The sequence below is a fragment of the Phascolarctos cinereus genome, unplaced genomic scaffold (genome assembly GCF_003287225.1).
Source record: "Phascolarctos cinereus isolate Bilbo 61053 unplaced genomic scaffold, phaCin_HiC Scaffold_4;HRSCAF=312, whole genome shotgun sequence".
Lineage (NCBI taxonomy): Eukaryota > Metazoa > Chordata > Mammalia > Diprotodontia > Phascolarctidae > Phascolarctos > Phascolarctos cinereus.
In genome coordinates, this window is record NW_027555847.1 from 252885082 (window position 1) to 252911371 (window position 26290).

Genomic DNA, 26290 nt, shown 5'->3' on the forward strand with positions numbered 1-26290 from the left:
AACTGAGTGGGGGAAGGGGGTGCCCTTCAACTGAGGGAATGGCTGAACAAGGTATGGCATATGTAATATATGAACGTGATGGAATGCTATTGTGCTGTAAAAAATGATGAGGGGTATGGTTTTAGAAAAACCTGGGAGACTTGTGTGAACTGATGCAAAGTGACGTGAGCAGAACTAGGAGAACAATTTATACAATAACAACAATGCTGTAAAGACAAAAAACTTTGAAGGACTTAAGAACTCTGATTAACTAACTTCAGTTCCAGAGGACCCATGATGAAACATGCTATCCACCTCCATGAAGAGAGGTGGACGCAAAGTACATATTGAAAAATGTTTTGGGGATATAGCTAATGCAAGAATTTGTTTTGCTCGACTATATTTTAACAGGTTTTGTTTTTCTTGCTTTCTCAGTGGATGGGGAAGGTGGAAGTGGGAGGGAGAGAATTCAGAACTGAAAATGAAGGAGCAAGAAAGAAAAGAAAAAGTAAGGAAAAGGAAAGGAGGGGGTAGTATGTGAGGGTAGAAAAAACCACGAAAATATATACCTAATGGGAGTCTAAAACACTTCGTTCCTTTTTCATGGCTTAGCATAGATGAATCCTTAACAAAGCTCCTCTGCCACTGCTGTGTGTGTAGGATTCTTGCCTTCAAATCATAGCCCTTCATCTATTAAAAGTCATGCTGCTTTTGTTAATGTCAAGCAGTTCCATGAGACCAAGCTGTAGGAAGAAAACAGCATTCAGAATGCCTGATTTCTAGCACCTCCTACCACTGACGACCAGTCAGGTCCCATCAAGGGCTCCTTCTTGCCAGGAACACTCCCTATGTTTGGAGGCTGAATCAAAGGGATCAAATATAAGGTCATCTGTTTGGCTTTTAAAGCCCTTCATGACCTCAGACCATCCTACCTTCCCAGGCTCTTAGACCCCCAAGATACTGACCTTCTTGCCATTCCCCCTAAATGATTGTTTCTCTGGCTATTTCCCCTCCTCAACTTGCCTCCTGGCTTCCCTGGCTTCCTTCAAGACTTAAATCCTACCTTCCACAAGAGGCCTTTCCTGGTCCTCTTTCTGCCTCACAGTGCTTTCCCTCCAGGATTGTCTCTGATGTATGCTGCACATAACTTGGTAAGCTCCTTGAAGGCAGGGACCATGTTTTTGCCTTTCTTCCTATCTGCTGTACTTAGCCCAATGTCTTACAGTAAGCTCTTTACAACAACAATAATAAAGCTAATATTTGTATAAGGCTCTGGGGTTTGCAAAGCACTTTACATATGTTAATTTATTTAATCTTCACACTAACTCTATGAAGTAGGTACAATTATCAGTCCCTTTTTACAGATGGGGAAACTGAGATAGCGAGAGGTTGAAGTGACTGGAGGTGTGAGGTGAGATTTGTACTCAAGTCTTCCTGACCCCAAGTTTCCTGCTCTATTCACTCAACCACCTAGCTGCTCTTAATCAATGCTTGTTATCTGACTGCATTTCAATTATTACTCTTGATCTCAGGGTCAGTGATGTCCCCTTTGTCTGTTAAATTTTTTTATTTATATCTTTTGTTTTTATGGCACCTAAATTTCCCCCTTTTTCTTCTCCCATTTTCCCTCCCAGAGAACCATTCCATATAACAAATAATTTTTTTTTTTTTGGCTAGGCAATGGGGTTAAGTGACTTGCCTATCGTCACACAGCTAGTCAGTGTTATGTGTCTGAGGTCGGATTTGAACTCAGGTCCTCCTGAATTCAGGGCCGGTGCTCTATCCACTGTGCCACCTAGCTGCCCCATAACAAATAATTTTAAAAGAAAAAAAGGAAGAGAAAAAAAATCAGCAAACCCAATCAATGCATCAAAAAAAAAAATCTGAGATTTAAGATTTGCAAAACACTTTCCATGTATTATCTCATTTGATCCTCACAATAATCCTGTGAGGTAAGAGCAATTATCTCTATTTTACAGATGAGAATGTCTTCATCCTTCTTTGTCCTATATATATATATATATATATATATATATATATATATATATATATATATAGACCATGAGTTCCCAACCAGTAAATTAATATCGTAGAATCAGAGTTGGAAAGAACCTTAAAGGCCTCTCTTTGAACATGTCCAATTACTACACTACAAGGTCATGTGTGGAAATTTTAACTTATATGAAGCTCCTTAGATGGAGCCAAAATCTTCCTTAGGTTATAAGAACTAGCACAGAGTTAAGAAAGAGGCACCAGGTGAATAATATTTACAGTGAGTCCAATAATGCAAATGAAAACAATACTAAAAAACATCACAAATGAGATTAAATACTAAGACTAATCTCACTTCCAGAGACCTGATAATTAAAAATACTGCTCCCTTCTGCACAAAGAGATGGTGAATTAGAAGTGCGGAGTGTATCATATGGGTTTAGACACATTTATAGCATACATTGGTTTTGCTTGACTATTTTTTTCTATATACATGGGGGAGGGAATGGGAGAGAAAATTATTGGAATGTGACTGTAAGGTAAAAAAAAAGACATCACTAAAATTTTTTCATAAAAAATCCTTCTCTCCATAATTTTCCCCCATTGCTCCAAATTCTGCCACAAATTAAGTCTAATACCTTCCCCACATGACAACACTTAGCATATTTGAAGCTAGCTATCAGAGTCCACCACATTTTCTCTTCCCAGGTCCTTCATTTTCTGCACGTAGCATGGCTTTCAGGTCCCTCACCATCACAGTGACTGGTAAAGTGTCGGATAAAGCTCCAGATTATTACTACCCCTCCAGCCAGCTAGGTGGCACAGTGGATAGAGCACCTGCCCTGAAGTTAGGAAGACCTGAGTTCAAATCCAACCTCAGATAGATCTTAGCTGTGTGACCCTGGGCAAGTCATTTGTCCCTATTTGCTTCATTTTTTCTCATCTGTAAAAATGAGCTGGAGAAGGAAATGGCAAAGCACTCCAGTATCTAAACCCCAAAAGGGGTCAAAGAGAGTTAGATACAATTGAAATGACAACAACAAATAAAAGATAATTCCTTGAACTGAACACAATACTCCAGATGTAGTGTGAAGAACACAGAAAACAGGACCTATATATATACACACACACACACAAACACACACACACACACACACACGCACACACGCTCGCACACGTGCACCCCACTACCGTTTATTGTTTATTTGTTGAAGACTGGGTCTCTCTCTTTTTCACTTGGGGGTTAAAAGTGCAGCAGTTACTCACAGACTCCATACTGATTCATTTCTCACCTGGACCAATTCACCTTTTCTTTTTTCTTTTTTTTTTTAGTCAGTTTGAGTTAAGTGACTTGCCCAGGGTCACACAACTAGTAAGTGTCAAGTGTTTGGTCTGAGGCGAGATTTGAACTCAGGTCCTCCTGACTTTTCTGGCCAGTGCTCTATCCACTGTGCTACCTAGCTGCCCCTCAATTTACCTTTTCTTAGGCAACCTTGTGACCCCTTCTCTCACTTGTAGGGTCTTTCCATATTGGTGCCACACTTAATGCAGACTCTTAATTAGCTTGCATCACCACAGCTCAGAACCCCCACGATCAAGGGATCCACCAGTCTCAGCCTCCCCAGCAGCAGATTGCACCACCAAACTCATCTACCCATCTTGTTCTAGACATAATACTTCTATTACTTTGTCCTAAGACCAAATTGTTATTGTCATTGCCTCCTATGTCATACTAATGACTTTGAGATATACTGTTAATCTCGCCTATTAGTTCTCTAACATAGGTGGTAGTTTATCAAGTAAATTATTACCACCATGTCCCTTCTCCTCTAAGCTCCCAATCTGAGGTTTTTCCAGCATTTTCAATGTAGAAAGGAGTAGAGCAGATGGGAGCACCACCCTGCTCCCTATTAACCCTCCTCAATCTCTACCTCTCCACTTCTTTTAACCCCAGTGATCAAAGAAAATGAAACTACCTTCTCCTAACAAAAAAAAATTAAGAACATTACTATAAATAATATATAGGATCTATTATCATATTCTTTGTCAATTCTAAAATATATATTAAAAAGTTATATAGAGATATGTTACTGTAAATATATACATAACTTTATCATATATAGCTATATTTTATAGTTGACAAAGAACACAATAACAATAGATCATAATATATATGTACATACATATATGTACATATATATGTGTGTGTGTGTATACACATTGGAATAAATAGCGAATCCCATGAAGCAGTCAAATTATTCAGATTCACAATGCATATTTCTATTGATTTAGAATTAATGACTATATTTTACATGATTATAACTTTGAATAGTACAAATTCAAGTACATGCAATCATCTCATGGGATTCATTTTTCCCATTAGTGGAGACCAAAGTATATTTCACACACATACGTATGCATACACACATACACCCACACACATATGCACTCATGCACACATGCGTAATTCAGGAAGCAAGGTTTACCTGAATCAGAAGAAAATTCTCAGAGGTAAGAAAGGAAAGAGGAAAGGAAGGAAGAAGAATGAAGTAAGATGTGGGTATGTCTAATAATACTTTGTAAATACTTCCCTGTACTCTGATCATATCGGACTTTTTGACAGAATATATATTTCACCAACTAGGTGGTACGGTGAATAGAGCACTGGACTTGGAATCAGAAAGACTCATCTTCATGAATTCAAATCCAGCCTCAGACACTTACTAGCTATATGACCCTGGGCAAATCACTTAATCCTGTTTGCCTCAGTTTCCTCACCTGTAAAATGAGCTAGAGAAGGAAATTGCAAACCAGTCTAGTATCATTGCCAACAAAACCCCAAATGGGATCACAAAGAGTCAGTCATGACGGAAATCAACTAAACAATAAACATTTCACCTGTGTACAGGACACCCATAAGGTGAAATCTAAAAACTCGTTTAATTTACAAAATTTGTTTTGAAAGGTCTTGCAAACAGGCATCCTCCAGGGGCCAGACCTCCACATACTTCAGTGTAGCCCTGGGGAAATGCAGAAGTACCCCACCATGACTTAACACAACACCACTAGGACCCCAGCTCAGCACCAGGTAAGCTGCCAGACCCCTATAGTAGTGCCAGTCACCACTCACCCCATCACCCAGCACAGCAATAAACATGAAGGTTCCCCCAGGGGGCCTCAGGACAACATCAGCACAACACCAGATAAACAGCCAGGGCCTGTAGCCATTTGCACAAGAAGCTTGAAACTGTGCCCCTTCCACTCTGGGAGAAGAGATCAAATTTAAAAGAAAGGAATAAGGCAAAAAAAAAAAAGATGTGCAAAAAAACCCTGACAATAGAAAGTTATTATAATAACAGGGAAGATGAAGACACAAACTCTGAAGAGGATAACAATGTCAAAACAAAAATCCCAAAGAAAAATGGGAAGTGGTCTCAAGCCCAGAAAGAACTCACAGAAGAGCTCAAAAAGAAGCTTAAAAATCATATAAGAGAGGTAGAAGAAAACAGGGAAAAGAAATGAAAGTGATGGAAGAGAATTATGACAAAAGAGTCAACAACTTGGAAAACTCCTTAAAGAGTACAATTGGCCAAATGGAAAAGAAAGTAGAAAAGCTAATTGAAGAAAGCAACGCCTTAAAAGTTAGAATTGGGCAAGTGGAAGCAAATGACTCTGTGAGACACCAGGAATCAATCAAACAAATGCAAAAGAATTAAAAAATGGAAGAAAATATAAAATACCTCACGGGAAAAACAACTGACCTGGAAAATAGATCCAGGAGAGACAATATCAGAATCATTGGACCACCTGAAAGACATAATCAAAAGGAAGACCTGGATGCATCTTTCAAGAAATTGTCAAGGAAAACTGCCCTGATATCCTGGAACCAGAGGGCAAAATATGCATTGAAAGAATCTACTGATCACCTCAGGAAAGAGATCTCAAAATAAAAACTCCAAGGAACATTATAGACAAATTTCAGAACTATCAAGTCAAGAAAAAAATACAAGTGACCAGAAAGAAACAATTCGAATATCAGGTAGTCACAATCAGGATTTCACAGGACTTGGCAACTGCAACATGAAAGGATCAGAGGTCATAGAACATGGTGTTTCAGAAGGCAAAGGAGCTAGGACTACAACCAAGAATCACTCACCTGCCAAAAGGGAGCATAATACATCAAGGGGGGGGCAGGGAATGGTCATTCAACGAAATAGAAGGATTTCAAGCTTTCATAAGAAGACCAGAACTAAACCAAAAATTTGACCTCCAATATTAAGACACAAGAGAAGCATAAACAGGTAAAAAGGGAAAAGAAAACAAGGGATTCAATAGAGCTTAACTATTTACATCCCTAAATGGGAAGATGATATGTAATTCTTTAAAATTGTATCACTAATAGTACAGCTTGAGGGAATGACATTAAAAAAAAATAAGGGATGAGAAATAAAAGCACAATGGGTGAAGAAAAAAGGAGAGTAAATTATTTCACATGAAGAGGCACAAAAGACTTATTACAGTGAAGGGGAAGATGGGAGGGTGGGCGATGGGCAGCACTTGAACCTTACTCTCATCAGTATTGTCTCAAAGAGAGAATCATAATACACAATCAGTTGAATATAGAAATCTATCTTACCCAACAGGGAAGTAGGAGGGGAGGAGATCAAGAAAGTGGGGGGGGGAGACTGATAGAAGGAAAAGCAGATCAGGGGAAGTGATAGAAGCGAAACATTGATGAGGAAGGAAAGGGTGAAAAGAGAGAGAGGCCAAAGAGGAGGAAGAATAAGATGGAGGTAAATACACAAGTAGTAATACTAACTGTGAATGTGAATGAGGTGAACTCTCCCATAAAATGGAACAGGATAACAAAGTGGATAAAAAATCGGAATTCTACAACATCTTGTTTACAAGATACACATTGAAGCAGAGAGATACACACAGGGCTAGATCAGAATGTATTATGCTTCAGCTGAAGTAAAAAAAAAAAGCAGGGGTAGCAATTCTGATCTCAGACAAAGTAAAAGCAAAAATAGACCTAATTAAAAGAGATAAGGAAGAAATACTACATCGTGCTAAAAGGTACCATGGACAATGAAGCAATATCAGTACTAAACATATATGCACCAAGTGGTATAGCATCTATATTCTTAAAGGAGAAGTTAAATGAGCTACAAGCAAAACTATACTAGTAGGGGACCTCAACTGTCCCCTCTCAAAACTTGATAAATCCAACTAAAAAATAAACAAGAAAGAAACTAAGGAGGCAAATAGAAAATTTAGGTATGACAGACCTTTGGCACGATTTAAACACAAAGGGTAACACCATAGGCAAATTGGGGGAGCAAGGAATAGTCTACCTGTTAGATCTATGGCAAGCAGAAGAATTCATGACCCAACAAGAGATAGAGAGCATTAAAGAATATAAAATAGATAATTTTGATTATTTTAAATTAAAAAGCTTTGTTACAAACAAAACCAATGCAACCAAGATTAGAAGGAAAACAGAAAGCTGGGAAACAATCTTTACATGGTGTCTCTGATAAAGGCCCCGTTTCTCAAATTTGTAGAGAACTGAGTCAAATTTACAAGAATACAAGTAATTCCTCTATTGATAAATGGTCAAAGGATATAAACAGTTTTCAGACGAAGAAATCAAAGCTATCTATAGGCATATGAAAAAGTGCTCTAAATAACTTTTGATTAGATAAATGCAAATTAAAACAACTCTGAGATACCACCTCACACTTATCAGAGTGGCTAATGTGACAAAAAAGGAAAATGATAAATGTTGGAGAAGATATGGAAAAATTGGTTCACTAATGCACTGTTGGTAGAGTTGTGAACTGATCCAACCATTCCAGAGGGCAATTTGGAACTATGTGCAAAGAGCAACCAAGCTGGGCATACCCTTTGATCCAGCAATATCACTACTATGTTTGTAACCCAAAGAGATCATTAAAAAAGGGGAAAAGACTTACATGTGCAAAAATATTTATAGCAACCCTTTTTTGTGGTGGCAAAATATTGGAAATTGAGGGGCTGCCCATCAACTGGAGAATGGCTGAACAAGCTGTGGCATATGAATTGTAATGGAATACTATTGTGCAATAAGAAATGATGAACAGGCAGCTTTCAAAAAACCTGGAAAGATTTGTACAAACTGATGCAAAATGAAATTTGCAGAACCAGGAAACCATTGTACACAGTATCAGCAACATTGTGTGATGACCAACTATGAATGACTTGGCTCTTCTCAGCAACATAATGATCCAAGACAAGTACAAAGGACTCACAGAGGAAAATGCTATCCATATCCAGATACAGAACTGATGGACTCCGAATGCAGATCGAAGCATATTTTTCACTTACTTTATTCTTTCTCATGTTTTTTTTTCTTTTGATCTGTTTCTTCTTTCACAACTGTGACTAATATGGAAATATTTTTACATGATAGCACATGTATAAACTATATCAAATTGCCTACCATTTTCAGAAGAGGAGAGGGAAGAGAGGGAGGGAGAATTTGGAACTCAAAATCTTGTAAAAATGAATGCTGAAAATTCTCTTGTCATGTAACTGGAGAAAAAATAAAATGTTATAAAAAAGAAAGTTCTTGCATCTTATACATAAGTAAATTATATGCTATGATAAAAAGCCTAATATGACCAGAGATACCACAAGGTATTTACATTATTTTATATACCTGTGCCTTACTTTATTCTTCTTCCCCTCACCCCTTTATCCAGTTTTCTTCTAATTCATGCAAATCTTGCTTCCTGAATCTTGTTTAGAGACAGTCAAATAAAATGACACCATCCAACTCAGAGTAACATTAGAAAACAAGAAGAAAAATTGCCTCAGTGACACATAGCATAATGAGGGGAGGAAGGCAAGGTAAATTATACTAAGAAAATATGTAAGAATAGGAATAATAGACATATGCATAAGAAACACACCTGCTTAACAAGGAAAGGGGAAAATTCTTAAGTGACATCTTGGATGAATAGCTTAGTAACTGTTACCAGTGAATCCTGCTAGATTATCATGGGTGTACTTTTACCGTGTTCGGACACCCACACAAATGTCATATCACAAGAAGACAGCACAGGTTTTCTGTAAGAACCTTATGATTATTATTTCTAGGATACTGTCCTGGGGGAGGGACAGGAGAAACATTGGGGAAAGACGAAACATGGAGAAAAGAGTGGGGGAACAAGAAAAAGAGGAAGAAAGAAGGAAAGAAAAACTATTCATTAGCATTACCATCACACCTATTCTGGTCCTATTTTCCTCCCTTCACAGTCTTTGCTCTCTGGTGGATCAGTTCAGCTAACCCCACCTTGGAAACCCTTCCCACGCTGTCCTGTTACCACTAGTTGGTGTTCAGTAGTTTCAGTTGTACCGGCTCTTCGTGACCCCATTTGGGGATTTCTTGGCAGAGATACTGGAGTGGTTTGCCATTCCTTCTCCAGCTCACTTTGCAGATGAGGAATTTAGTGACTTGCCCAGGGTCACACAGCTAAGAAGTGTCTGAAGCCAGATTTGAATTCAGGTTTTTCTGACTCCAGGCCTGCAGCTGTATCCACTGTGCTATCCAACTGCCCATTAGGTCTTTGCAAATGCCAACCCTGGGTTAATCCCACCATCAGCTGTCTGATGAGGCGACTTAGTGTAACGGATAGAGTGTTATACTTGTAATCAGGATGATCTGGCTTCAAAAACTGCCTCAGATGCTCAGTTATTGTGTGATCCTCAGTAAGCCATGAAACCTCTCAGCCTCAATTTCTTCATCTGTAAAATGGAAATAATAATAGTACCTACCTCACAGGGTTGTTGTGAGGATCAAATATGATATTATATAAAAAGTGATTTGCAAATCTTTAGGTGCTATATGAGTTGATTATTTTTTTTGTTATTATTCTCCCCTTCTCAAGACTGGCAGGATAAAGTTAAACAATCTAGTTTCCAGTTTTTGTTGTAAAATCTCAACTGGTTGCTCACAGCTTGATGACAATATTTTTTTCTTCCATCATTGACTACCATACTTCATGTGTCAATCACTCAATAAACATTTATTAAACACCAATTTTGTGCCAGGCACTTTGCTAAGTATTTGAGATACAAAAAGGGCAAAAGACAGTCCTTGCCCTCAAGAAGTTTATAATCTAATGAAGCTATTACAATTATACTCTTCTCTTCTCAACCCCACTGCCCCAAACACTAATTCTTCCTCTCAGCCAAGGACCTTTTTTCCTGCCTTATTTTTTTCAAAATGGAGGCCATCTATCATGCCAAGGTGTCATAGACTGATAAGATCAGCCCTTTCACCTAGACAAGAGGAGAGACACACAGATAGAGACAGCCAGAGTCAACTGATGAATAGCCCCTGGCTCTGTTCTACCAAACCCTCTGCTTAGACCTGTCTGCTGACTCTAAATTTGGTGTAGGTTCCAGACTAAAACCAATATAAATTCTCACAGTCCCTTAACGCCTGTGGGCTATCTGGAATTAGTCAATTGACTGAAAGGAACTGTTTCCCTGGGATTCATTCACCTGTACTAAAAGTTCACTTCACTACATCAGGACAAAGTGGGGACCCAAGGTTGGCAGTGAAGTGAAAAGCATCCTTACCCTGTGCCCTTTTTGTATGAGTGAGCATGTCTAAATTGGTTTTATACTATCAATAAGCCCCATAGTTAGATCAACTTAGCTAGAGCCTTGTCATATGTTCTTGAAGAATCCTAACCTAACTAGAGAACAAAGCTGACTTCTTTACATGCAACCTTTATTCCATCCCTTCCTGTCTCCTCCAGTAGTTTCTAGCTAAAATCCTACTTCCTATAAGAAGCCTTTCTCAATTCTTCTCAATTCTACTGCCTTCCCTTTGTTATTTCCTATTTATCCTATATATTGTTTGTTTGTTGTCCCACATACATCATTAAAAATGGGAGCCCCTTGAGGGTAGAAACCAGCTTTCTGCTTTTCTTTGTATCCCCCAATGCTTAGCAAAGTGTTCGGAACATGTTAAGTGTTTATTGACTGAATTACTCATTCCCTCAATCATTCCTTCTTTATCTTATTTTCAGTCTCCCCTATCTATTTGTTCCTTCTCTGCTACCTGCAAATGTGCCCTGTTCTCCCTTATCCTTAACCACAAAAAGCAAGAGAAAGTCTCAATACGATGTCTTGAAAAGCAAAGAAAATTAGGTTTCTCCCCGCCCCCACCCCTCACCCAAATAGCATCTAGCAAACTTGAGTTTAGCCATCATTGGGGAAAAAATGGATTTTCACCAGGAGGGATGAAATTCACTCTAAACTAAGGGAAAAAGGTGAGCAAGACATTTAACATATAAATTCATTGAAACAGAGAAACAAAAATGACAAATAAACCTTTAAAGCATAAAAAGACCAAGAAGACAAATCAATGTTTACATTCCTCAAAAAGAAGATTGACATTAAAATATCTGAGAACATTCAGCTTGTCTGAGGGAATAATGGGAGAATATTTTATAGGTGAAGCCCACAAAAGAGGGTCAAACAAAAGTACCCTAAGATGTCCACATTTGTATTACAATCATTCAGGTTTCCCTAAACCAGAAGCCAAAACCTGGTCCTCCTTACCAGCCACATCAAGGGAATTTTGACCTTTTTAAAGGCTACATTCTCTGAGGGCCGCACTCTTCTTTGTGAGTTGGGTGAAGCATATTATTATCCAGGGAATTGAAATTACCACAAAATCAGCTAAAGGATCCCCTCATTTCCAAATTAATTTACATTTGCCACAATTGTAAAAAGAGAGTTTCACTTTCCCTATAACATAAAAGACTTCACATAAACGGTCATTGTCAGTCATTTCAGTAATGTCCAACTCTTTTGGTTTTGGGTTTTTTTTGGTGAGGCAATCGGGGTTAAGTGACTTGCCCAGGGTCACACAGCTAATGAGTATCATGTGTCTAAGGCCGGATTTGAACTCAGGTCCTCCTGACTCCAGAGCCAGTGCTCTATCCACTGCACCACTTAGCTGCCTCTCATGTCCAACTCTTCATGGCCTCATTTGGGGTTTTCTTGGTAAAGGTACTGGGATGATTTGCCATTTCCTTCTCCATCTCATTTTACAGATGAGGACCTGAGGCAAACAGGGTTAAGTGATTTGTCCAGGGTCACGCAGTTAGTAAGTGTCTGGATTTGAGGCTGGATTTGAACCCATTAAGATAAGTCTTCCTGACTCTAGGCCCAGCACTCTATCCCCTGCACTACCAAGCTGCCTTTCATATAAAGAGAGATTTAAATAATTAGAGTGATATTCCATGTATCCAATGAAATAAAACTTATGATACTATATAAATTAATCCATGGATTTAGTGCTATATTAATCAAATTATCAAGGAGTTTCTTTATGGAACTAGAAAACATGATAATATTCCTATGAAGGAACGAAAGTTCAGGAAATTCAAAAGAAACAATTTTTTGTATAAGTAGGAATAAAGGGGATCTATCATTATTATATTGCAAATTATACTATAAAGCAGTATGCATTAAACCTATTTGTTAGTGGTTTTAAAAACAGAAAATACACACATTGGTTGTGATAGATAGATAGATAGATAGATAGATAGATAGATAGATAGATAGACAGACAGACAGACAGATAGGTAGATAGATGTCTACCTCACTCTCATCACCTGTCTTGTGTAGCATGGTTCATCATCTGTCCTCTGGAGTCATGCTTAGTCATATACTGACTACAGTTTTTAAGTCTTTTGAGTTTTTTTTTTTAATTATACCATTTCAATAATACTATAAACTCCTCTCATTCTGCTGAATATACTTTGTATAAGATTGTGCAAGTCTTCTCAGGTTTCTCTAAAACTACCCCATTGTCATTTCTTGTGACACAAGAATTTTCCATTATAATCATATGCCATGATTTATTCATCTCAACCACAACTGACGATCACTCCTCCTTATTTTCCAGTTGTTTGTTATAACCAAATGTTCTGCTATAAGTATTTTTGTATACATAGGTCCTTTATCTTTGATCTCTATGATGGTGGGAGTATAAACCTGGTAGTGATATCACTGGGTCAAAACATAAGCACATTTTAGTGACTTTGGAGGTGTAGTTACAAATTGCTTTACAGAATGGCTGGACCTAAGGTATACTCACAATTTGCAAATATGCAGTACAAGTATGAAAATATCAACACTTTGAAATATCAAAGGTGATTATCACAGCATTCCAGGCAATCATCCTGCAGGACTATTCAGAGAAAATAAAGAAAAACAATAAGTACAATAGTCATAGCACAATATATGGCATCACTTGACAGAGTGTTTCAGTGACTAAATGCCTAAATTACATATCTGAATTACATGCATTACATGTCTAAATGACTTCTGAGTGCATATATATTCATAGCAAGAAAACAATAATCAAAAGCAGCTAAAAACAAAAACAAAAAACCAAGCTAGGTATCTGAAATAATCTCAATAGGCCTATAAAGAACAAGTGTAACTATAATCATTGGCATATGCTCAAATAAACCATCAGCAAACAGTATATAACTAACAGATAGATGCTGCTACAGAATAGGCATGGGCAGCTAGGTGGTGCCATAGTGCACAGAGCTCTGGGCCTGGAGTCAGGAAGACTCGTCTTTCTGAGCTCAAATCTGGCCTCAGATACTTACTAGCTGTGTGACCCTGGGCAAGTCACTTAACCCTGTTTGCCTCAGTTTCCTCATCTGTGAAATGAGCTGGAGAAGGGACATGGCAAACCACTCCAGTGCCTTTGCCAAGAAAACCCCAAATGGAGTCACAAAGCAGGAGACACAACTGATAAACAACTAAACAAATACTTCAAGCATAGCACAAGTACATAAGCAAATCGATATAACATCAAATAATAAAAGTATAGGGGCAGCTAGGTAGCACAGAGTATAGAGCACCGACCGTGGAGTCAGGACAACCTGAATTCAAATCCAGCCTGACACTTGACACTTATTGGCTATGTGACCCTAGGCAAGTCACTTAACCCTGATTGCCTCATCAAAAATAATAACCATAATAATAATGAGTATAATTCAAATATGAAGTAATTAACATGTACATCAATCAACATCTGCAGTCACATGCAAGGTATATGCTTTAAACCAGCAGTGTTTTACTACTGGTATGTGTATACATATATATGTATATACACACACATATGTCTTCTTCTTGTTCACCTGTGACATCATAAATTACTTTGGTCACAGGTTGAATGTCTCTAGCTATTTTGTGAGCTGATACCCTCTCTGCCCCCTAAACCTTTGCTGGTCAATGGTATGAGCTGATCAACACTGTCATCAAAGAGCCTTCTAAACTTCCTCTTGTTGAAGGGCCAGAGTAGCCATCAGTATTTCTATGCTCTGTGGATTGTCTCTCTTTCCCAAGAGTCTTTATAGCTGAAGATGCAATCAAGAAAAGAGGTACCTCTAGATTTAGTGCTAACCCCCTGTCTGAACTGGAGTTTCCTTCAGTTTGACCCAGTCATGTAATATTACACACTCCTTCCTCCACTGGAAACCTCATTTTCAGAGACAATATACTCTCCCTGTTCATGAGAAAAATCTAACCAGCTTTATCTACAATAGGAAATAAGTGATTCTTTTGAATCGAATTTATAGGGTTCCCTGCATTTTCTGGGATTATTCTGTGAAGAGACAAATTGTCTAATCTCTCAACAACTCTCTATGATTTAGCTTCCCAATGGTCTACTAACGTGTATGTTCTGAATATTAAGGTAATGCAACAGAGCTCTGTCTTTTTCTTGAAGGTCTTGACAACAGACTTTGTCATCTGTCAGATGCTTTTCTGAGCTGAAGTTGTGGCCAGGTGGTTGGCTTTTTTCAGCTTCTCTCCCAGCTGAGAAATGTACTGGTTGTGAGTATTTACAGCATATCCAATCTCTAAGACTCCAAAGTACAAGTCAATAGGTGGACATGGCTCTTACCCCAACATGGGCATCTATAGTGTAAAGCCTCTGATATCATAGCTGGGGAGCTTACATGCTTACATTAGAAATGTTGCATGCTGCCTCACAGAGATTTTGGCTGTGGTCTCAGAGTTCCTAACATGTTCATCTAAGTTAAGTTGAAATGCTTAAGCTATGAGTTTCTTTGTAAATATAGATGTGTAGTTCTAGACTTCTTGATAGCTGCCAAAGCTAACATTTTCTTGAGAAGCTTGCTGTGAAAGTCTTTGCTATGGTCAGAATAGATAGTGATGGGGAATCTATAAACTGAAAAACTACTGAGACATAGGTCTTTTACAACACTTTATTATCATGGTGGCTTTTTCATTTTTCATTGGGTAGGGTGATGCATACATGTTGAAAGGATCAGGTGCCACTAAGATATGGCATCTATCTCATCTTGTAGATTAAAAACTCAATGCTGGCAAGTTCCAAAGTTTTCTAATGCTTTTGCTACCTAAATATTCAGCACTAATTAGCAGTGTTCTTCTTGTACACACTAGGCACTAATTTCACCACTTTCAGTGACTGGACCAGTAAAATCTGCTATTTACTAGCACTAAAGTCCTTTCTCAACACATATTCAAAGTTACAATGTAGTGCTTTCATGGCTGTAGAGCAATAAACTCTGGTTAACACCATATGGTTATTGCTACTATCCATGAAATTAGTCACAGTCTCAGAAAGTATTACACTGCCCGATTCCAAATCCTACCATTGTCTCAGTAGTGAGGTACATTCAAGTAACTAGAACTTGAGTCATTTAGCTTCACTTCCTTGTTTGAGTGCATTAGTCAAATGTTCTCACTGCCAATCACCTCTCACATGCTATCAACTGAGGCAAGAAAAGGTTGGTTTAATGAAACAAGGTTTACAGATGCTCCGGCCAGCTGTTGGATGGAAATCCCAAGTTCTCAGCTATACTTCCACTTGATTATAGCAAAGCTCCCTGGGTATCACATAAAAGCTTTCACACCTTCTTTTGGTATTAGTTTCATTCATGTGCCTCCTAAGAGCATCTCTATCCACAATAGTCTTCCTTGGCCTGTAGTTACTCTGAGTTCACCATCTTTGATATGGACCACCTAACTTTGCACTGATCAAAATGTGTCATTAGCTTGCTAGCAGTCCATATATAGAATTTTGCTCTATATACAGTCTTTGAATTTTCAATGACAAGCTACTTCAAAGTCATGAGGTACAGTGTGTGAATGGGGCTATCCATTCTGTCAGTCATCTGTTGGCAAAATCAATTGGTTTCCATTGATCATCACTCACTTAACACTGAACATGCCTTACACTCTCCACATTAGATCATAAGATCAGCTATAAATCTCTAGAATGTACTGTGTGGACCTTTGAGTGCAACCCTCTCATTTCGTAGATGAGGAAACTGAGTGACAGATCAGTTAAGTGACTTGCCCAGGGTCATACAACCAGTAAATATCTGAAATAGGATTGTAACCCATTCCATTCCATTCTTTTTTTTTCAAATTTTATTAATTTATTTTGATTTATCAACAATCACTTCCATATGCCTTTGAGTTTAAAATTTTTCTCCCCCTTCCTCCCCACCACCCTCCCCAAGACGGCACACAATCTGATATAGGCTATATATTTTACATTTCTATTTACATTCCTATTAAACATATTTTCATATTAGTGATGTTGTAAGTAAAAATTAAAACTAATAGGAGGAACCATCAGAAAGAGGAAATAAAACTCAACAGAAGAGAAAAAAAATGATAGCAATTCAACTTCCATAGTTCTTTCTTTGGATGTGGACAGCATTTTCCATCATGAGGCCTCTGGAGATGTCTTAAATCCTTGTAATGCTGAGAAGGGTTAAGTTTATCAATATTAGTCATCATACAACATGGCTGTTATTGCATATAAAGTTCTCTTGGTTCTGCTCACTTCACTCAGCATCAGACCATACCAGTCTTTCCAGGTTTCTCTGAAGTCAGCCTGTTCATCATTTCTTATAGCACAATAGTATTCCATTATATTCATATACCACAACTTGTTCAGCCATTCCCCAATTGATGGGCATCTTCTCAACTTCCAATTCTTTGCCACCACAAAAAGAGCTGCTATGAATATTTTTGTACATGTGGGTCCTTTTCCCATTTGTATGATCTCTTTGGGATATAGCCCTAGAAGCTGGATCAAAGAGTATGCACATTTTTATAGCCCTTTGGGCATAGTTCCAAATTGTTCTCCAAACATTCCATTCTTCCTAACTCGAAGTCTAGTGCTCTCTCCACTATATACCACTGATTCTTGGCATCTATGTGTAAGACAGAGAACAAAAGATTTGCTCAGATTTGCAAGGACCAACATTGGTCTATACGTAATGCAGTTGACTCGATCTTATATTTGTTTACATTATTTATGTTGATCTCCAAACAGCTCTGAGTTTCAGAGCAACTTCTTCAAAGGCATTTCTTGCCTTTACACTTCTAACTGAGTTTAATCATGTATCCATGATTGAGGCCATTCACTGGCTAAGCAATGATAGTACTATTTTTAACACATTTTTTGACAGTAACTATCAAATCCTAGAAAAATTTTTACATCTCAAAGATTCTATGAAATAATTCTGGAGAACCTCTTCTCTGGCTCAGAGCTCACCCCTTGTTAAAATACTATGTGACCCTACCCACTTTGCAAAGCTACCACTTATCAACTGCTTCCCACCAGCTTTCTCTAACTGACCCAGAATTTCCATTAGTTTCTCTTCACGCTCTTCCAGTGAAGCCAATTAAGTCCTCCAGCACTTCCAGGTGCCTTGGAATATATACTCAAATTGGTAAAAATCTAGCCAGGCTGATGAAAACAGTGTTTGTTTTCTTGGATCTAGTAGGGGTCCAATAGTAGCCACTGTGTAAATCCAAGACTGATGACCAGTGGTTGCCTGTCAGATGGTCCAGGGTTCCTTGAAACCATAAAATAGTATACTAGTCAACTTTAGTTCTCTAAAGCCCTGTAGTCTACTCACATTTGCATCCTTCAATGCTTCTTTTATATCACCAATGGGATATGTATATGGATTGTTGGACTCTGTGATGTTTTCATTGACCAGAAATCCTTTCAGATGGCTTCTGAGTGACTTCTTTCATCACAGATAAAAGGATCTTTCTAGATTTTTCTTAGAACAACATGGCTTTCAATATCTATAATGCAATGACACAGTTCAACCACTTCAGCACCCATAATTTGAAGATATAGCTCCACAAAAAAAATCAATAAAATTTTTCACATATAATAAAAACTCATCTGTCCTCTTGTTGAGTGTCTGTTTCAATCAATCCTTCAATTCTTCTGGTACCAGGGAGTCAGAAGAGTTAAATACCTAAGTATTCACTCCTGAGTTTGAAAAGCCAGTACTCATAATGATATTCATTAGCACCACTTGCCTCCATTCTTCTGTAGACCTCTGAACCAGCTGACTGGATGATCAAAATGTATAGGTATTAGGTTCCAGCTTATTGCTTGTATTTCATTAGCATTTTGAAAAGGTCAGAATTGGTTACAATCAATGTTGACACTTCAATGAAAGTTTTTTTGGTCTGGTCATAACAGAGCCATACTGTCCACCTTCCAGTTGACACCAATAAGCTTCCTCGGGAAACTTCAAGCTCATTATGATATAAGCTAGATATGAATAGACTCTATCATTCAGCCCATCAGGTACACAGGCTGCAAAGGAATTTTCCTCAGATGTTTCTGTCAGAGTTGAGAAAATCAAATATTGAATTTGTATTTTATATTTTATTCCATTCTATAATTGATTCTACTTGGTAACTGCCTGACTCATGTTTCTTTGTCTCTGAATTAAGTTCAGAAGCTCATGAGTCCAGAAGTTCAGTTTTCCTCTCTTAGGTAAGTTTAAAAGTTAAGTTTCTCTATAAATCACTTTAATTGAAAGAAAACTGTTATCTCTGTACCACTAGCTGCCCTTGTACAATTAGAAGAAATCTGTCATCCTTGAAGGGTGCAAGTGGATGCCGGGGAGTCTGGTCTATTATCTCTGCAACACGGGTTGTCCTTCAAGAAAGTCTGGTCTGTCATCACACTGACACTAATTAGCAACGCAGGTGGACATCGCCAATGAGCTTTCCATAGCAATAAGATGGAAAGAAGGATTGATGCTAGACCTGCATTCCAGACTTCCATCCAATCATATTATTTTCCATCATCTATGATACTTCAGACTTTGCAAGCAATTACAGTATTTTCCATCTGTGATACTTGTTTTTTTTTCTCCTGTGCTTCCCAAAACTATATGAAGGCTAGTAAGCCTCACCTTATGGTTTTTTGGCTGACTGAGGAGCTGAAAAGACCCATTTTGTTCATAATTGATAGCTTTACAAATAAATTGAACATGCTTGGAATTTTGTGCCTTAATTTACCTTAATGTCTATCATGACCAAATGATTGGAGTATGATGGGATATTAAGATCCACCATCCAGGATAGCATTGTATTCCACACTCTCAACATTCACCAACACCTCTGCATGGGGTCCTGTGAGTTCAAATGGGGCCCATTAGCAACTGATAACGATGGGGGTAACCTTCCCTGGCCCCATCTGTTTCATGATTCTGGGTCAGTATGATGAGTACATTCAAAATATATTTGACCATCTAATCCACAATAGTAATAGAAGATAGATATTCTTCTCTAATCATGACTTGGTAGTAGTCTTCTTGTATCAAGCCTTCATCACATCCATTTCTTTGACTCTTTACCTTTCTAATGAAAATAGTTACATTCAGCATTCCATCTCTTACCAAGTCCTCCATGGGCTTCTACCTTGAAATCTCCATCTGCAGTACAGCTCCCTCTATTTGCTTTCATGTTGCATTCCTGAAAAGATGTTCCTGGGCCATGCAAGTAAGAGCCCTTCCTTGCAGAATTACTGTGGTATTACATCTCTGTATTTGCCACACCATGGCTAACTGAGACAGAGGTAATTGCTCCTAAAGGCCAATGATGTGTGGATTCAGGTCAGGATTGTGTATCAGATGTCTCTGGCTGACAGATCTTTGCAAAATATTAACTTTCTCAGGTGCTAGTAAGCCTCTTTGGATTAGTCTATATAATCAGGAATCTACTCCCACTATCAAGTCAGAGGACTTTTTTAGGATGAACAGTAGAATCAATCAATGTAGTATTTACTTCCTATGGATGCTTACTACCACTATCTTACATTTCTAGGGTTTACAAAGATGCTTGCCATTTAATTGCAGACCACGTTGTCCTTTGATCCTGAACAATAAGAGTGGCTCCTTTAAAATTGTGCTTCAATTTACTTGTCTCTTCTGACCCTTGTACCTGTCAATGCTCTAGTGTGTCTGACACCTGACTCATTCAAGTTTCCTACAATGGTTTCATGAGGGGTATGGTTCCTGTCCTGAAAATATTGCTAGTTTAGTCCTGTAGTGTTTCTCTGACACAGAAGTTCTAGCTTCAGCTCTACTTACAGAGAGTATAACTTTTGCTGTTAGATGCAAATCTCACTTTCTCTATGGGAATTCCTTCTTTGTTTAGAAGAGCTACTACTTTTTAAAGCAGTTCCTCCTCCTCACAGGGTGACCAGCTACTGTCTCCTCCTATCAATATCTCAGAAATGTGTGAACAAAAAAATGGGTTAGTTCACAGACTACTACCTGAGTGACCTCATCTGGCTTTATGTTACTATACAGTGTATTATTCTTCAATCCTCTGAGTCTTTCACATTCCTTTGAAATATTTTTACAATATCTTCAATTTTATACATTGTATCTACTAGTATTAGGAGACTTTTATGGGTTTCATTGGGCAGCTAGGTGGAGCAGAGGATAGAGGGCCAGGCCTGGCATTAGGAAGATTCGTCTTCTAAAGTTCAAATCTGGCCTCAGATACTTAGTCGTTGTGTGACTCCGGACAAGTCACTTAACCCTGTTTGCCACAGTTTCCTCATCTGTAAAATGATCTGATAAAGAAATGACAAAGCACTACAATATCTTTGCCAAGAAAACCCCAACTGGGGTCACAAAGGGACAAGATTAAAAAATGATGAACCACATGGCTTTCAATACCTATGATGCAATGATACAGTTCAACTGCTTCAGTACCCGTATTGTGAAGAGATTGCTTCATACATAAGACAATAAATAAAATTGTCAGTACTAACTTAAACGGTAAACTTACAAAGTCATCCCCCAGTATCACAATATACAAGGCTATATGCAATTAAGAAAGGGCAAATATAAACAGTTAAGAACTATGCAAACTGATATAAATGCAACAAGAATAAACTCAAGATCATAAAACTAGAATCTATAACTTTTTCATATACCATAAATGACTATACAAACAGCATTCAGCAAACCAATTGCATTTGCTCCTAGCCACATGAACATTATGCATCTGTCATTACATTAATAAAAGATTTTATGTAACTATTTCCATATTAACAGCAGATAGATTATGGGAGAAAGGATTGTTCTTACGACACTGAGAACATCACCAACAAAGTTGAATTAAAAAAAATTGGAAGTAAATATAAGACTTTCCTGAAATCAAAACTGCAACATTTAAAGTAGATAACCAGAAAATTTAAAAATATGCATACAAAAAATGAAAACAAAACTAGAAAATACATTCAAAAGGAGTTGACATAAGAGCCTGCTCACACTAGAGAAAAGGAAAAACAGAATAAAATAAGATTTCCAAAGTGAAGAGGGGTTTCCCATTAGAGAAAGAAAGTGAAATGTGAGACAAAATAAAAATTGAAACAGGAATCAAAATGTTTCTCTCTCTCTCTCTCTCTCTCTCTCTCTCTCTCTCTCTCTCTCTCTCTCTCTCTCTCTCTCGCTCTCTTCCCCTCATACACACACACACACACACACACACACACACACGCGCAAATATCAGTGAAAATACTAAGACATTTGGTATCAATGAAGATGCTAAGATACTAAGCATCAAACAACTGAGATAAAAAAGAAAAGTGAACAAAAAAAATTCTTCTAGCTTACATCAATAAAATTGGGCTGAGGATGAGCTTAAAGTTCAAAACCATCTCTAAAAATTCCCACAAAAAACAGTTAAATTAATCTTTCAAAAATAATTTTGAAAATATATCCTAATAGTAGGACAGAAAGCTACAGGGAAAAGGAAGAATATTTTAAAAATTGATTTGTAAGATAAGCAACTCACATATAATAATAAGGGAAATGGTGGGGTAATTGGGGCAGCCAATGTAATAGACATCATTTAAGTTCCTATAATACAGATTGCCCTAGGCAGTTCCTGTAAGTAGATGTTACCACAGAGAATGTATAGGCAGAGAGGAATTTGGTTCAAAATAGTCCCCTTAAAAATGTATCTATAATACATTACATTTACAGAAATATAAGTTATGATATCTGTTTATACCCTATCCTGTTTATGGGAAGCTTGCATTTGCATGATTTCAGTATCTCTTGATTCTGGGAAAACCAAAGCAGATCAGGAGCTGCTCTTCCTCTCTAACTCCACACCTCAACTGAAGCAGGAATAATGTCTCCCATCTCTTTAAAAGGATCAAAAATCTCTTCCCAAAACTATACCAGCTGACATCATTAATCATACAGACAAAGATATAGTGGTCACCTAATTTTCGTTTGTATTAAGGGAGGATTCATTAACAACAATAACGATGATGTTGACAGTGATGATGGTAAATAATTGAAGAGCAGATCATTTGTAAGAAAAGCAGTTGCCTAAGCTGCCTGTAATGGAGAACAGAATCAGCTTCTTTCACTATGCTCTATTCCTTTCCTAGAGGAAATGGGAACTAAGGAAAGAAATAGATCATCTACCTTAGCTCAATGGTAATAAAAGTTTTGAGTGTACCCTCACCATTAATAGGCAAGTGGGGATGGGAAAAAGCAAAATTTTCTCGGGTTGCTCTGCAATTTTAACATACTCAGTTGATTCTCATTGCTGGTGGTGGGGGAAGTGGAAGAAGGACCACTCCTCAACTTCCTACTCCCATCACCCACAGTAAGAACTCATACTCCTGGAGGAAGGGGGCAGGGGTCCAGAAAACAAATGTGCCACTTGACCCTGCCAACAAAACTTCCTCTCCTGTGGTGTGACCAAGATGGAAAATCTGGCTTACTCTTCCCAGAAGCCTACAAGACCACATTCAGAAAGAACTGGTGTTGTCTGGGACATAATCTATTCTCTATTTCCAGAACCTGATGTCTATCTCTCTGACAATACTCTCCAAGCAGTAGCCCAGGACCCAAGGGTTACATGCTACAAAGAGGTATTCATTAATACATGTGCAATGGGATAAAATGTTTTTTTAAATGAACCAAAGGAAGAGAACAATAATAGTACATGTTTGAATAGCATTTTAAAGTTTGCAAATACATTTCTCATAGCAAGTGAGTTAATAAGCTCACTCTGCTAAGCCTGAGAATTCAAAGAAAGGCAAAAGACAGTCCCTGCTCTCAAAGGACTTACAGTCTAATGGGGAAGACGAAATGTAAACAATGATGTACAAACAAGCCACATGCAAGATAAATGGGAAATTATCAACAGAGGGAAGACACTAGAATTAATAAAGACCAGGAATGATTTCCTGTAGAAGGTGAGATTTCAGCTGGGACTTGAAGATAGGCAGGGAAGCTAAGAGGGAGAGATGAGGAGGGAGAGCATTCCAGGCCTAGGGGACAGCCAGAGAAAAAGGTCGAGCCAACAGATGGAGAAAGAAACCAACTGGGAAAACCATTTGCAGCAAATATATCTGATAAAAATCAGACATTCAAAATCCATGTGACATTAAGGAGATCACACGGGGAAGGGGAAATGCTCTGATTCTGGAGTCAGAAAACCTGGGCCAATATTTTATTTTATAGTTATTTGTATGAATTTACCATCTGTGTTCAACTCCTCCTCTTCCTACCACTAAATTATAAGTTCCTTGAGGGCAGGGACTATAATATTTTCTTTTCATCTTTATATCCAAAAATTCTAGCATAACACCTTATACATGGCAGGAAGACAAAAAAATTGAGTAGTTCCCTATAGAATAAAATACAAACTCAAAACAGCATTCAAAGCCTTTCACAATCTGGCACCCACCTTTCCAAATTTATTTCATCCTAATCCCATTACCCACGCCTTGTTCAAGCCAAATTGATGTAACAGGGCTGATGAACAAGAATCAGTTTGCTAGTCTGTTGCAATCCCCCACATGGAAGAGGCTGGGAAGACTGTTTCTGGAAATGTATGATGATTTGTAACAGAAATAACTTGGGGAGGTTTAGAATATGGAGAGATATTTTGTAAATAATTCTGATTGTCAAGCCACTTGATAAAGAGGATTCTCTTTAACTGACTACAGTGTTTGAGGTCTTAGTATGAACTCTTGAGCTCTTTCTGGACTTGCTGGCATTGGAGGAGGGTAAACTGCTGAGGCTTCCTGGTGGTGGCAGGGAGGAACCCAGAGCAAGAGTGCATGGCCCTGCTTTTGCTTTTGTATTGTTATGTTAATTCTTTCCTGCTTTGGGGTAAAGGAGATTGGAGACAGCTAGAACCTTGTAAGCTCTAAAACATGAGAAAAGTGAGCCACCAGGAGGTCCAGAGAAGAGTTCATGCTGGGTTTTGTGACCAGCCCATTGTTATATGAAATGCAAGTTCATTCAGCAGTGATGACCCATTTGGATATGAACTAAAGGAGACTAATACTATGTAGAAAATTATTTAAATCTGAGTCTATTGTCCCCAGAGGCTAAAGTGACGTAGGGAAAGTATGCACCCTTCATGCTGGGGGGGAAACTTTTGTACTCCAATTCTTGCTGGTCTGTGAAATGATTAGCCCTTTGTAAAAACTGATTGATGTTAATTGGGTATATGGAATTGGGGTGTTAAACAACAGGCAGCTAACAGTGGGTGGAACACTGGAATGAAAATTTTAAGTCATTAGTATTAAAGAAGATTCCCTTCACCCCTCAGGGGTACCCCAGAGCGGAAGATATCGCTAAGCCTCAGTCTGGGAGAGCTGTTCCCTGAACTTGTCTCTCCTAAAAGCAGGATCCCTGGCTTCCTCTGAGATGTAACCCTGGTTCTGCCTTCCATATGGAGTCTCTCTTGACTTCTCCTATTGTTGGTGGTCTATCCTTCCTGAAACTATTTGTGTATTTACTTATCAGTGTTCATGTTGTAGCCCCTCAGCGAAATAGCATCTTCTTCATGGCATAGGCCCACAGTTTCCAAAATGTATGCCATGGTTCCCTTGGGTGCTACAGTGAACTCAAGTGGGCACTGCAGTATATTTTAGATGTTCGACTTCATTGCTTTAAAAAACATAACTGTAAGGTCTCTCTTATGACCCAGGAGCATCATGAAAAAATTACTAAGACATTAAGAATGCCATGAACCTAGAAAGATTTGCATGGACGGCTTTCTTTTTTTTTTTTCTTTCTTTCTTTTTTTTTTTTTTGGTCTTTGTACTCTTAGCACCTAGCATGGTGCTTTACGTATGGTAGATATTGGATGAATATTTCTTGGAAAAAAAGGGAGGGAGAGAGGAAAGAAAGAAATCAGTTGATTTATATTAAGTTAATTAACGGGCAGCTAGATGGTACAGTGGATAGAGTATAAGGCCTGGAGTCAGAAAGACTCATCCGGCCTCAGACACTTACTAGGTATGTGACCCTGGGAAAATCACTAATCTCTGTTTTCCTCAGTTTCCTCATCTGATGGAGAAGGAAATGGCAACCACTCCAGTATCTTTGCCAGGAAAACCCCAAATAGGGTCATGAAGAGTCACACATAACTGAACAATGCCTGAACAACAACAGCAAAGCTAATTAATGTGAAACAAGGATATTGGACATTCTTAAATGCCTACTATGTTTTAGGCACTGGGAATATAAAGATGAAAACAAACTAATCTCTTCTGTGAAGGAGTTTACATTCTACTCACGGTATACGTAATTAGCACAGGGGTATTCAAGGAGGACTGGCACCTCTGGTATGAGGGCTTGCCAAACTCTTTTCAGGGCTGTTCATCCACCTTTGGTATCCACCTGAGGCTAAACCCTCACCTATGGCTCCAAGAAGCTGTAGCATGTGCAGCAGTGACACCTCCATAAACTGCCTCAGCAGATGGATTAAAGCAAGTTGAGAGCAACCGATGGGCCTCACACTTGTCTCTCCCAAGCATGTGAAAACTTTTCCTGGCAGAATGGGTGGTTGAGAACTATTTGCTTCAACCGCCACCAAGGCAGCTGAAGCAGGAACTGTGGAACACTTAAAG